The sequence below is a fragment of the Staurois parvus genome, unplaced genomic scaffold (genome assembly GCF_062004578.1).
Source record: "Staurois parvus isolate SC_StPar_1 unplaced genomic scaffold, SC_StPar_1.0 ptg000525l, whole genome shotgun sequence".
Taxonomy (NCBI): Eukaryota; Metazoa; Chordata; class Amphibia; order Anura; family Ranidae; genus Staurois; species Staurois parvus.
The window spans coordinates 2,891,747-2,903,827 of NW_028318321.1; the positions used below are offsets into that span (position 1 = coordinate 2,891,747).

Consider the following 12,081-nt stretch of genomic DNA (forward strand, 5'->3'; position numbering starts at 1 on the left):
ATTAAAGTGGGAAGGGATGAGACCAGCATTCGCTGTCACTAGAAAGCTCATAATAAAGTAACCCACGACTCTTTACATATAACAAATAACAAAGTCCTTAAGAGGTTCTAGTTCCTTAGCAGATCTTGTTAGTGGAGAGAAAGCATGCCAAAAATGTTTAGCTGCCTGGAGTGTCAGGGAGGTGCTGCTGGCTTCATCTTTAAATCTATATATATATCTAAATAAAGAGATCACATTGCACCGAAATCTGGCAAGGATCCCCTGCTCTGTTCCTCCTACAGACCTATCTCACTTTTGAAATACGACCTCAAAATTCTGTCCAAGGCCCTGGCGAGGAGACTGATGAAACTTCTCCCTTCACTTGTTAGTATTGACCAGACTGGGTTCATCCCAGGGAAATAGACAGATATTCATTTGCGCAGAGTTTTAACATGTTCAACTCCCTTCAACAGAGTCATCCTCTCATATTTGTGTATTGTTAGATGTGGAAAAAGTTTTTGACTCTGTTGGTTGGGCTTATATGTCTATGGTACTGGAGGTGATGGGATTTGGACTGTATTTCCGTTCCTGGATAAACATTCTGTATATTACACCAATGGCATAAGTAAAACTAGGAGGTGATCTTTCCAAACCCTTCCCTATAGGTAGGGGGACAAGACAGGGATGCCCACTCTCCCCTGCCCTTTTTGCATTGGTTATGGAACCCTTGGCACAGGCTATACGTATATCCCCCAGTATAAGGGGAATACGGGTGGGCACTATTATCGAAAAAGTAGCACTATATGCTGATGACAGTCTTATTCTTTCATGACCCAGGACTGTCTCTTAGAGAACAGATTATGATCTCACAGATTCACAGGGGAACAAATAAAGGGAACTTCATGAGAGATAACCTGTACCAGGGTCCTAATCAGTCAACGAGAAGCCAGCAGCCTCTGAAACAAGATAGAAAGGGCATAAACCTGACCCTTGATAGTGCTGTGAGCCAAATGCTGATTCAGACCCAGCTGTAACAAAGAAAACTTCCTAACAGTTAACATTGTAGGAATCAATGATTCAGAGATTCCTGTCTCTTAGGACTTCAACAGCCATGCCATTAAAGTCAGGGACTGTGAAGCAGGATGGTAAATCAGTCCATGAGACAGAAGATCAGAGATCTACATCCAACATGTCCCTGCAACAGGTGCCAAAACACCTCTAGGTGTAGGGACTACTACCTCAGGTCCTGACTTTGCCAGATGAGGCATTCTGTCTGCCAACTGTCTATGCCTAGGATGTAGAAGACAAGGCTGCAATGTTAAATTCTGCCCACAGCATTATCCAATCTATTTTCTCTTGCTATGGTGAGACCTCTGGCTACTCACGGATGGCTGATGTACACCACTGCTGTGGCATTGTCTGACTGAATCAAAACTGGATGGCCCTCTAAAAGAATAGTCCAGCACTGCAAAGATAGCCAAAATGCCCAGAGCTCCAGGATATTAGTTGGTAGTCAAAACTCTGATGACAACCAAGTCTCCTCCACCCTCCAGGTGTCCAAAAGGCCCAAAAGGATGGCATCTATTCTACAAAAAGGTGGGAAACAATGATTTTACCAATTCCAAAGACAGATTCCTGAGCTACTAAACCAGGGACAACCTGGTGCTGCATGCCAAACAAATCAGTCTATCCAGAGACTAGATGGACTTGTCAACAACAGAATGTTGTGTTGTGTAGGTATGAAGCGAAGCTGGAGAATGTCCACTTTTTCAAGGATTCATATGGTATATCTTATAAAGAAAAAAACATAAAGACAATTCGTCACTCATACACAATCCCCAACATTTCATAAACCTGATAGGGTATAGTATTATGAAAGATACCCTGTGAGGTCTGAACAAATAACTTTTTAACAAAGTCCTCTTCAAATAAGTACAAGGCTAAAAAGTGCTCAGGGGAAACAAACATCTTGCCAGTGGGTGCACTGAGAAGGTCTTTGCGGTCTTCAGGGCTCTAAAGGACCAGAGACTCAGAATAGCACTAGTAAAAAATAAAAGGCTCATCCTCTAGGAGTGTGCAGCATATCAATAAGAGCCAAAGTGGTCTCTTCTCATTTGGGAGTAATGGCAGGATACTGCAACTCCTTGGATGCAAGCCTATCCAATAAGGACTGGTGAAGCTCCGAATCAGACAGCTGATGACTCAAGGGCCGCTAAGGCCATAGAATATCAAATACAAACATAATTCCAGGAGGCAAGCAACACCAGAGCAATTAGTAGAATGTGAGCAGGTGATTTGGTACAGTGGGTCAGCTCCAGGTACAAGGCAAGGCTGCAGGTACTCACAAAACCCCAACAGCTGGTAGCAGGTAAGGGTCAGATGGCCAGAGATGACTAAAGTTACTGTAGATGGGCAGCAAAAGCATTTCAATGGTCAAAGTCCCTTGTGGCTCTTTTCAAAGCTGACACAGCAGAGGGGAGTTGTTTTGTTGGCACTGTATGGTAGGAAAGAATGTGGGGCGCTCAGTGCCACAGCCTCAATCTCTTCTGCAGCGCTCAGTCCCACTGCAATAACACCCCTTCTGCAGTGGAAACTGACAGGAGTGGAGAAATTGAAATGTGACCAGTGACCTGCATACTTCTGATGCTCAGCCTGACTGGCCTACTTATAAAGTGAGCCTTCAGAGAAAGGGCAAGCACTGAGGCAATGCCAGCAACTCTTGACCTGTAAATGACTGCAGCTAAATTTTTACCAGAATCGAGTCTGTAAAAGAACTTACATGAAACTCGGTGCCTGAAAGTGACTTGCTAGATCCGGAACATCTGGTCCAGCTGGGTTTGGGCACAGCATTCTAAAAGACAGTCTGAGGACAGCCGTGCTGGATTGTTGCAATCAGAGAGACCAGCTCTAGTAGCAGTGCAGACAAGAGTCTTGATTGAAGAAAAATTGGTGCTAATACAAATAGGTTGGTCTTTTACATACAAGAGCTGAAGAAAAGTTGTCCATCCACCTAGCAAAAAACAGAGGTATGCTAGTAGTAGGAGGGATTATCCTGGGCTGGCATACAATTGCCCAAGTGGTTATATAAATCAAAAGTGAACAATTTTCTTTGTCTCTCAAAGCATGAGAAAGAAAAGGTTGAAAATGGCGAAACCCATATTAAAAAAAGGTAACTGTTTAATACACAGTACTTTATCAAATTAAAATTTTACCCTGTTACAGTTTGGATTTATTTTAAAGCTCAAATCCAGACAAAACATTTTCTTTCATTTTGGATAGAACAGGGAAATTCATTGTCTTTTTTTTTTTTATTACTGTTTGCATTATGTTCTTACAGGGGAGATTTCACCTCACTTTCTGTGTGGACAGGAAGCGATGGGAAGTCTCTTCAAAGAGGACACAGAAAGACTAGAACTTCTGAAAGTGTTAGGCCAATATCAACAAGTTTTTGTTGGCTTTTTTTCTTGAATCAATCTTGAACTATTTACTGTAGAGCATTGTTCTATACATTATATGATTTAATTTGCCTATTTAAGTGTGTAATTAAAAAAGAAATAAATTATTCCTTGGACAGCTCTTACCTCATCTATTCCTTGCTTTAAATAAAAAACTATATATTCTTACTTTACTGCTTTGATAAGCTGATTAATTTAAATGAAAACATATTTTTTCTGTTGCAGTATTAAAACATACCGTGAACTTATTTCGAAGGCTTTTATGGCAGACAGAAGCAAGTGTTTCTTCCTAGCCAAGTTCTCCATTATGTTCTGGCCCTAGAAGCAGGCAGTAACGCTTAACATCTCACATCCTAATGTAGAACTGTGCCTACAAGAGTGCCCAGCAATTTCCTAATTACTTATTGAATCACGCACTGGCATTGTAATGTTTACAATCACGCATTAGTATTCTTCTGCACCACAGGAATAGCCATAAAACACCAATAAGCATTTACTCAATTGTTAATTTACTTAGCCTTAATGTGGAAAAAATAAAGGATATAAAATATACTGGCAATAACTGGTGCCACTTCTATAATGTAGGAAATGGCATGCAACCAACAAGTACAAGGCTGTTGAGAAACCAAAAGATCCAGCATTTACTTGAGATATTTTCAGGCCTAGCATGCTGGGGCTTGCAAGACAGAAGGTCAGGTGTTATCAACACATGATATAGGAGGCTAACCTATAAGCAAATCTTTTCCCCTTTCTCTGAAAAGCACATCAGCATACAGATCTGACTGCTAGGATGAAATTATATTACATTGGTTAAGCAAACTTTTCTTTTACTTACAATCACTGTTTTCCATTTACTGGTTGACTGAGACACTAGTGATGTAGCCCTGGTCTACATCATAAGTACCTTCCTATAAAATCTTGTTTGTAAATTTTGCAAAATCTCAGGGAAAAGACATACTAAACATTTCTAAATGTACCTTTGTTGTAATTTGTAAGATAAGGGTTAAAGTTCCTCTTTAAACTAGACTAAAGGTGTATGTAAACCCTAAAAATTAACTCTTTTGACCAGTCAACTACACTGTTGAAAGCATTATGTTATATCTAGATGTAGGCAAAAAATAAAAAATAAAAAGTCCCTTGATCATGTCAGAAATTTAAAGATGTCCTGTGTCCTTTTCACTCTCTGTATTATCTGGAGTGTAATAAACCATTTCAGTTCTTGTCTTGGATCACATAACAATTATTCTCCTGTTCTCTACAAGATACAGTAGACACTGAGAGGGTTTGAGTACAAAAGATAACAGGGTATGGTTGACATAATTTAGTTGTGTTGTCAGCCTACAACAGGACTTAGAGTGCCTTGAAAAAGTATTCATACCCCTTGAAATTTTCCACATTTTGTCATGCTACAACCAAAAACGTAAATGTATTTTATTTGGATTTTATGCGATAGACCAACACAAAGTGGCACATAATTTTGAAGTGGAAGGAAAATGATAAATGGTTTCAAAATTCTTTACAAATATGCATTTGTATTCAGCCCCTCAATACTTTTTAGAACCACCTTTTACTGGAATTACAGCTGCAAGTTTTTTTGGGTATGTCTCTACCAGCTTTGCACATCTAGAGAGTGACATTTATGTCCATTCTTCCTTGCAAAATAGCTCAAGCTCTGTCAGATTGGATGGAGAGTGTCTGTGAACAGCAATTTGAAAGGCTTGCTACAGATTCTCATTTGGATTTAGGTCTGGAATTTGACTGGGCCATTCTAACATAAATATGCTTTGATCTAAATCATTCCATTGTAGCTCTAGCTGTATGTTTAGGGTCATTGTCCTGCTGAAAGGTGAATCTCCGCCCCAGTTTCAAGTCTTTTGCAGACTCTAACAGGTTTTATTCCAAGATTGCCCTGATTGTCTCCTTCAATCTTCCCATCAACTCTGACCAGTTTCCCTGTCCCTGCTGAATAAAAGCATCCCCACAACATTATGGTGCCACCACCATGTTTCACAGTGGGGATGGTGTGTTCAGGGTGATGTGCAGTGTTAGGTTTCCATCACACATTGCGTTTTGCTTTTAAGCCAAACATTTCAATTTTGGTCTCATCTGACCTGAGCACCTTCTTCCACGTTTCCTGTGTCCCCCACATGGCTTCTTGCAAACTGCAAATGGGACTTCTTATGGCTTTCTTTCAACAATGGCTTTCTTCTTGCCACTCTTCTATAAATGCCAGATTTGTGGAGTGCACGACTAATAGTTGTCCTGTGGACAGATTCTCCCACCTGAGCTGTGGATATTTGCAGCTCCTCCAGAGTTACCATGGGCCTCTTGGCTGCTTCTCTGATTAATGCTCTCCTTGCCTGGCCTTTCAGTTTAGGTGGATGGGCCATGTCTTGGTAGGTTTGCAGTTGTGCCATACTCTTTCAATTTTCGGATGTTGGATTGAACACTGCTCTGTGAGATGTTCAACGCATTGGGATTTTTTTTGTATAACCTAACCCTGCTTTAAACATCTCCACAACTTTATCCCTGACCTGTCTGGTGTGTTCATTGGCCTTCATGTTATTTTTTGTTCACTAATGTTCTCTAACAAACCTCTGAGGGCTTCACAGAACAGATGTATAAATACTGAGATTAAATTACACACAGGTGGACTCTATTTACTAATTAGGTGACTTCTGAAGGCAATTGGTTCCACTAGATTTTAGTTGGGGTATCAGAGAAAAGGAGCTGAATACAAATGCACACAACACTTCAGATATTTGTAAGAACATATGAAAACCATTTATCATTTTCCTTCCGCTTCAAAATTATGTGCCACTTTGTGTTGGTCTACCACATAAAATCCCTATAAAATACATTTAGGTTTTTGGTGGTAACATGAGAAAATGTGGACAATTTAAAGGGATATGAATACGTTTTCAAGTCACTGTATGACATCATAGACCAGGGGTGGGCAAACTTTTTGACTTGAGGGCCGCAATGGGTTCATATATTGGACCCGAGGGCCGGACCAAGAGTAGATGAATGATGTGTATGTGTCATCCATAGTAAGTATAGTAATATTCCCCCATAGTAAGCATAGTAATTAATCCCCCATATAGTAATTCATCCCCCATAGTAATTCATCCCCCATATAGTAATTCATCTCCCATATAGTAATTCATCCCCCATAGTAATTCATCCCCCATAGTAATTCATCCCCCATATAGTAATTCATCCCCCATAGTAATTCATCCCCCATAGTAATTCATCCCCCATAGTAATTCATCCCCCATATAGTAATTCATCCCCCATAGTAATTCATCCCCCATATAGTAATTCATCCCCCATAGTAATTCATCCCCCATATAGTAATTCATCCCCCATATAGTAATTCATCCCCCCTATAGTAATTCATCCCCCCTATAGTAATTCAGTCCCCCTATAGTAATTCAGTCCCCAAGTCCCCCGTATCAATTCACTTACCTTTGCTCCGCGCGTTCCTCTCGCCCTCTTCCCGCGCCGTTCCGGTGTAGCATGAAAATCTGTCTCCTATGAGGATCTGTCCCCCTCGACGTATCTGCGCATGTGCCAGTTTCAGGCATTAGCAGCCGATCGGCGATCTCCGGCACATGCGCAGATACGTCGAGGGGGACAGATCCTCATAGGAGACAGATTTTCATGCTACACCGGTCTTCAGGGCGAACTGTGAGAGGAGCCTAGCGGGAGCCTAGCTCCGCGGGCCGGATTAAAAGGTCCGCCGGGCCGTATACGGCCCGCGGGCCGTAGTTTGCCCATTGCTGTCATAGACTATGCAATTTTCTTTCCTGCAATAACGGGTTGTAGGAAAGAAAATCGCTTGATTCCCTCATCAACACGGACAGTGTTGATGGAAGAATCCCTCTCATGAAGCTATTATGTTCTCCCTGTAGGGGAATATGTGGGGGGAGCCATCCCTACCAGGAGAACACAGTGAAAAATCTGACATGCTGGTTGTACCCAAGTCATACAACAATTGAATTGGGAACAATCAGCCTGCGCATAGATGATTAGAATCCCAGCTGAACTGTTCAAGATTAGAACCTTCTATGGCCGGCGTTAGGAGCCAATTGCATTTATTGTGGATCAGCTGGTGTTTTTCTGTACTTGCAGGGTCTTTAAAGAAATAAAAACACAGGAATGTGCAGACCCCATTTGCTGCTATGCCTGCTTGTTGGTGGGCAGTTGAGGGTTAGGGTAGGATTGGTGATAAAAATGTAGATCAACTGCTGGCTTTTATTGACCCCTTCCTTCCTGTGTGAAGTCCCGGTGACTAAGGTATTACCAGACGGGCAGGGAGAGAAAATCTGCAATAAAAACACAGACAGCAATTAAAAATTGTAACGGTATATTTATTTCTATCTGTGTTGATTTTGGAGAAATCCCCTGACTTTCAAAGTGACAGTAGGCAAAGGGGTATCTCTCCAATAAAGCCCAAGAGCATTGAAAACTAAAATGAAAAATGTTTTAGTTAGAAAAACATTTTAATTCTAAAATATGCTGGATCTTTTTGTATTTTGTGATAACAAATTCGGTGCTGAGGCTTTATTCACACAGGAATATGCATATTTCCTACACGAAATGCAGGCTTCTGCTGGCAGAACATCATAAAATATGCACCTTGTGTTTAGATCCAATGGCTTATGCATGTATGCGTGCATGCCATTTAGCACACAGTTACATGCATTTATACATATACATACAAAAAAATCTTCAGATCTGTGCAGCCCTGGACACAGCCAAGTCCTGCTTTTTTTGTGCAATGCTAAGTGTGGTGCACATTTATGCATGTGTATGGAGCTGTGTGTATGGGCTTATTGATTACTTCTACTACTGCTGTGTTTAGATGTATACAAAAATGTATACATGCAAATGCAGCATTTTTTTTTGCCTGTGTGAATAAGTTTCAAATGTTAAAAGAGGACTTGTCAAGTTTCAGAACAGTAATGGAATTTATAAAAAATGAAACTGTGACCCTTATCACTATATATGTGTAGCAACCATTCAATAAAATGATCAGTCTAGAAACTGTTGATTGTTTTTTACAACCAATTTGATCACTTTTAACTGATTTTATAGGACAGGATTAAAGATGAAAAAGGGCAAATTAATTGGAAAATTCTGTTGGCTTTCAGGATAACTGCATGGTGAGTTTGGAGCAATCAGTCGATTCTTAAAGTGTTACTAAACCCACAACAGTAAAATCAGTCTGTATATGCAGTAAAGCATGATTGTTATAATCACTGTGAAACCTAAGGGGTTAATCCTCTGTATTGTGTAAAAAGGCTGTTTGATCCTTTCTTCTCTGTTCCTCCCCTTTTTCACCTCTTATCTCCGAACTTTAGGCATTTGCACATGCTCAATTTGGTATGTATTGTTAGAGAGGTTGTTTTTTTTTTTCTTGGGAGAGTGCATGTGATCAGCACAGGGCCAATCAGCACTGGTCAGACAGATATCACAGGTTTATCATCCTCCTAGAGCAGAAAGAAAACTCCTCCTACAAGCTTTATCTAGTGCTGTTCTGGACATGGGATAGAAGTCACAAGACTGCTCTAACTGCTGATGAGAAAAAGGTAGTTAGCAGTTTATATTTACTAAAATAATTGCATTTCCATGTTCTGTGTACTGTGGGAGACCAGATATAGTGAATGCAGGGTCCTGGGTGTAGTAACACTTTAAGCTATCACTTTCTAATTTTATTCACTTTATTCAGTAAACTTTTCACCAGGAAAGGTCACTGGATTGATGGAGTAAAATCTACATTTTGTGTTGAATGATTGTTTAAGAGATCTGATTCATTAAAACTATTGTATCACATAACATATTGATTAATGTGGGGGCAGCATTATGATGTGCACACCCTATTTGACACATCTTATGTCCTATTTTCCTGTAGAGTCAACATCTTTGAGCAGACCACAAACAAAATAAATAGCTGGATTATAAAGTAGCTAAACTCAAGAACACTAATATCATAAACTGCAGCTTACCAGTCTCCAAATGTGGTGGCTGCATTATTTTTCTTTTTTATGCTTGCTTCCCTTTATTTTCACTTGATTCTTTCAGTAACACATTTACTGCCCTAAGGTGACAACTCACTATGGAGGAGCATTATTAATCTAGCAAACGAGGACTACAGAATACCTTCCCTGCTCATCTTTTCTATAACATAAGGGGGAGGTGTCCTGTTGTACACATAAATGGCTGCTTAAGTGCAGCACAGGGAGAGAAAGCACAAGAATCTTTTTATTATAGGTATTTATATAGCGCTGACCATTTATGCAGGCTGTACATTAACATCAGTCCCTGTCTTGAAGGAGCTTGTAATCTAAGGTTCCTGTCTCATATATATACATACTAGGGTCAGAGTTTTAGACAGGAGTAAATTTACCTACCGGTATGTTTTTGGAGTGTGGGAGTAAACTGTGATATCTGGCGGAAACTCACACAAGCACAGGAAAAACATGCAAGCTCCATGCAGATAGTGTCCTGATCGGGATTTGAAATGAGGACCCAAGTGTTGCAGGGCAGGACCACTAAACTGTCCCAAATTGTCAGATCACATTACTGGCTGGATCAATGGGTGTATTTTCTCCCTATCAGACAGATAAAACACTATCAATGGTATTGTATATTTACGAGACCAAAACAGGGCAAAAAGCTTGTAAGAGATTTAGTAACCAATGTGAAAAGTCAAATTTTGTATCAGTCACCAGACACATGGCTCTAGTTTTTTTTAATACATATGGTGTGATATGAAATGCAAGGTTAACACTACTAATGAGATGATGATGATTATTATTAATAATAATAATAATAATAATAATAATAATAATATTATAGCTATGGAGCGGTATAGATATTCTATAAGAGGCAGACATAATCCTTGTATTAAATGAAGAAAAGGATTTAGCAATATTATATTGTGGCAGCAGATGTCAGTGTTGCCTTTCAGTTGGGCCCAGTTCATAAATAATGGTGAGGACAGAACTATTTTGTAGTTTGGGTCTATAATATAGCCTTACTGCAGACAGGTATTTTGTAAGCACTCAATTCACTGTTAATCAAATAAGTCTTTGTGTAAATTAAATATAACATAATAAAAGCAGCTAAACAAACAGACACTGGAATATTTTCTATGTTTACCACTAAGGCCAGTAAAAGAAGAATAAAAAGAATACATAGAAACGAAACATTAACAAAAAACTGAGATATTGAATTGCATTTTATTTAGAAAAGAACATAATAAGTAAATGAAAGAATAATATATAAGCTTTGTCAGCCATTGCACACAAGAATGAAGATCCAAAATGATCCATGTCTGGTTAGGACAGCATTATTTGCTTTGTTCACGTCCGTAGTTAAAGTGGTTGTAAAGGGTCAAGGTTTTTTTTACCTTCATGCATTCTATGCCAGAAGGTAAAAGCAATTCAGTGTGCAGCAGTCCCCCAATACTTACTTGAGCCCCATCTTGATCCTGTGATGTGCAGGAGATCATCAGCTGTCTCGGGACTCTCCCTTTCTCATTGACTGAGACAGCAGCGGGAGTCATTGGCTACCCTACTGTCCATCACGGCCAGTGAGCCAATTAGGAGAGAGCGGGGGACAGGGCAGAGCCACACCTGTGTGCGAGTGGACACACAGAGCTCAGGAGCAAACCTACTTGGGTGCCCCCATAGCAAGATGTTGGCTCTGAGGTAGAGGCTAAGTCCTCGAAACGCATTAGCCAGTTGGAAGTCCAGGGTTCCATTGTTTTAGATTTATATGCTATATGGATTGGACAACGCTGTTTATTGTAATGTGCCTTTGTTTTATGTCCATTGTGAGTATGATACCTACTTTTTATCCTTTTAAATAAATATTCTTTACGATAATGAACTAGACCGGTGCATCCTCTTTTTGCTTTCTTTTGTATCCAGTGACTTTGGACTACCCCAGTCCATTGAGGGCAGCAAGGAGTGCATATTCCAGGATATCTGAACTGATACCAAAGCCTCGTCCAACAAATATTTTATATACAGTATATGCCTTTGTGTTTAGCACATGTAGCGCTACCCTCGAGAGGGCCGTTTGTATGTTTGCCCCAGTTTGCCCTTACTTCGCCCCGCAGCCAGACACAGTGTATTTCGTCAGCCAAATACACAAACACACATTTCCTCTCGTTGTCTTCAATGATCAGTCTAGGGGATGTTTGTTTTTGGAGTTTTATTGTAGAACTGGGGATAGGGATGGGACTGTAGTAGGATACTCCAAACTTAGAACTATTTACATTGAGGACATCTGAATTTATCTCTCAGTTGAGCGATATAGAAATCCCAGCTAAGAGCAAATAGCAGACTTCCTTGTAACATATATCAGCAAGTAGTTTTAGGAATGAGATCCCCAAGATCTCTCAGTGTCTGTACTCACAAGTCCAAGGACAGAATGGTTGCCTCCTTCCAGTCTTCCAAGCGGCTCTCTCCAGTGGTACCAGATAGATCTTTGGCAGACAGTTCCCCTAGTTAGCTTACTGTGGAATCAGGGTCACACTCTCTAACTTTAGGCCCTCAGGTTGACCTACCTGAGGCCACATGACAGCAAGTGCCAGGCAAGGCAGCCTCCCTCCAGCCTGGCTTGGTGTAATCCA

The 12,081-nt window shown here is 40.3% G+C and overlaps 1 pseudogene; it reads right to left on the reverse strand.

Annotated features, from left to right (window-relative positions):
* The window catches only part of LOC149451694 (uncharacterized), a 203,539-nt pseudogene that overhangs the window by 119,313 nt on the left and 72,145 nt on the right, over nucleotides 1-12,081 (reverse strand).